We start from the raw sequence: 2,619 nt of genomic DNA, 5'->3' as shown, positions 1-2,619 counted from the left end.
ATATTATTATGAATAACTGTAATAGAAAACATTTTACCTTTTTTATATAGTACTTGTATTCCAAGAGGTAAATATGCTTTATAGAGATTTCTTAGTATCTCTGTGAGGTTGGGCACTGAGGACACTATCAATTCTCATTTTCCACAACCAAGTACATGCCCAAGTTCATATACTTTAAAAGTGGCAAAGTAAAATACAAACATTAAGCTCTCCCAGCCCCCAAAGTATTTGATAACCAGATCTAACAGTCCTGTGGTGATACCAAGATTTCCAATATTCAACACAACTTCTACCACAAAGGATTGATTTTTTACATCCTCCTGTACTTGTGATCGTGCACTATATGTATATCACAGGGAGAATAAAATGGTTTTTGGTTTTGGCAGATGAAAAAGTCTAACATTTAGTGTGATTATAATCCAGTATAACTTCTCCAGTCTAAGTGTGACACGGCTAATTGGTCCACTGGGGAGATGCAGTAAATGTCTAATCATGGCTGAAGAGTTCCTGATCCAAACAGCTACTGTATGATCACAGAGATAACCTACAATCTTGTATTGTCTTTTTTTATCTCCATATAGGGTACACACATATAAATAAGCATTTTAGCAAAAAATGTGCAGTTAGCATCAGTTAATGTTCAAATAAACAAAGGCCTTAAGGATGAACTTTGAAGGCCAAGAGCTCCTCAGAGGGCATGTTGTTTAAAGATAGAAGATCTGGAAACTTTAGAAGTAGTTTTGTAAAAATAGAGCCTCGTTTGGATGGTTTTTCATTATTAAGGTCCTTAGTGCATGAATGAGGGTTTCCTGCAAAGCCTCCACATAGTTGACATTTTCTATTCCAGATTGATCTGCAGATACTAGGACAACTGTGGTAAACAAACTCATCTCTTCATCACTAAGCTGCAGGGCATTTAGCTTCTCACTAAATTCAAACAGAGAGTTTAGCAGATCCCCTGCTCCTACTGAGTGTAAATGATCCACACTATTTCTTTTTTCACTTAAGAAGGTGACAGTATGCTCTTTTGCATCAAATAATGATGCAAACTGTATCATTAAAACCTCAAAAGTCCCAGAGTTTAAAAGGTTGACCTGGTCATGCTGAGAGAGATCTCTGAATCCTGGAGTATGCTTTGCAAATTCCAACACTTCTTTCACTGCTGGAGTGAAGTTCTTGGAAAATTCTTCCCAGATTTTATGCCCTGATTTATGTGATCCATAGATGGAGACTTACTCATTGGACAAACCAGAGGCATCCTCCCTCCAGTGTTGCACAGGTAACTATTCTTGTTCTTATTCTGAGAAAATCCATCTATTTGAACTCCATCACATACTCTGAGTATAAGCATTGGAGAAGTTCATACAATGCCCATTTGCAATACAAATGGCATGCCCATTTGGGAAATGTATTATGTTCCTCCCTTTGTACTGTCCATTGAGATGCTGCTGGCTCTCACTACAAGGAGAATGGCTGTTAAGGCCATTGCCATAATGGTCATGGTTTAAATTTTACCGCTCCATGTTCTTGGGAATCCACTCTCCTCTCTGGGGCCACATGCTCTCAGCTGAGTTTTCTTGCTGCTTTTGATTACACAAAAATGTATCCTTGTGGGCTCCTGTCACCATGCCAATCATCTCTTCCTTTGCAAAATCAGAAGAGGGAAGAGGAGAGCTTTTGATGTTTTCTTTCTCCAACTGGGGGATCGGTTGCAGTTGTTCCTAGGCTGGTAAAGATGTCTGTTCATGATGTTCTACTAATTTGTCATTCTGCAAGTGACCACTGAACTGCTGTTCATCATGATCTTCATCACATTTTGCATTTCAATTAGCCTCCTCTGTTTTTTTTTTTACATATACATGATGGAATATTACCCAGCCATAAAGAAGAATGAAATTATGGTATTTGCTGGTAAATGGATGGAACTGAAGGTTGTCATTCTAAGTTTAATAAGGCAGTCTCCAAACACAAAAGGCTGAAAACTCTCTCTGATATGCAGATGTTGACTTACAATGGGCAGGAGTGGGGAGAGTAGGTTCACAGGAGTGCACAGGTAGAATTGGAGGAAAGGAAGGGAGGATGGGATTGGAAAAGACACTAGAATGAATGGGACATCACTTTTATATGTTAATATATTAATATACAACCAGTGTAACTCCACTTCATGTAGAACCACAGGGATGGCAAGTTGTACTCCATGTATGTGTGATACATCGAATTATATTCTACTGTCATGTAAAAAAAACTTGATTTGGGGGCTTGCACCTGTAGCCTCAGCACTCAGGAGGCTGTGTCAGGAAAATCACATGCACTCAGAAGTTTGGGCAACAGAGGAAGACCCTATCTAACATACACACATACACACAGAAAACAAAAAGAACACTTTTGAAAATAGCAAAAACTGGATCAGCAGCATCCCAACAAAGAAAATAGTACAGCCTCCTGGGATGGACTTCAAAAAGATGCCAGAAAGGATAGGAATTAGGATTCTGGCCCCCTGGCTAACTCTCTCTCTGCCCCTCTCACAGCCTTCCACTCAGCTGTGCAGCACTGAGCTGACCACATCCTGCGACTTTACCAAAAAGAAGGAGGAATAATTTCATCTTTTCTCTCTTTTGA

General features: G+C 39.3%; 1 pseudogene; it reads right to left on the bottom strand.

Annotated features, from left to right (window-relative positions):
• Positions 1–657: 657 nt before the first annotated feature.
• LOC144374211 (nuclear receptor subfamily 1 group D member 2 pseudogene) lies at positions 658–1,843 on the bottom strand (annotated as a pseudogene).
• Positions 1,844–2,619: the final 776 nt, after the last annotated feature.

Source organism: Ictidomys tridecemlineatus, unplaced genomic scaffold (genome assembly GCF_052094955.1).
Source record: "Ictidomys tridecemlineatus isolate mIctTri1 unplaced genomic scaffold, mIctTri1.hap1 Scaffold_616, whole genome shotgun sequence".
Classification (NCBI taxonomy): domain Eukaryota; kingdom Metazoa; phylum Chordata; class Mammalia; order Rodentia; family Sciuridae; genus Ictidomys; species Ictidomys tridecemlineatus.
Note: the sequence above shows the minus strand (reverse complement) of the source record. Positions and strands in the feature narration are given on the sequence as shown.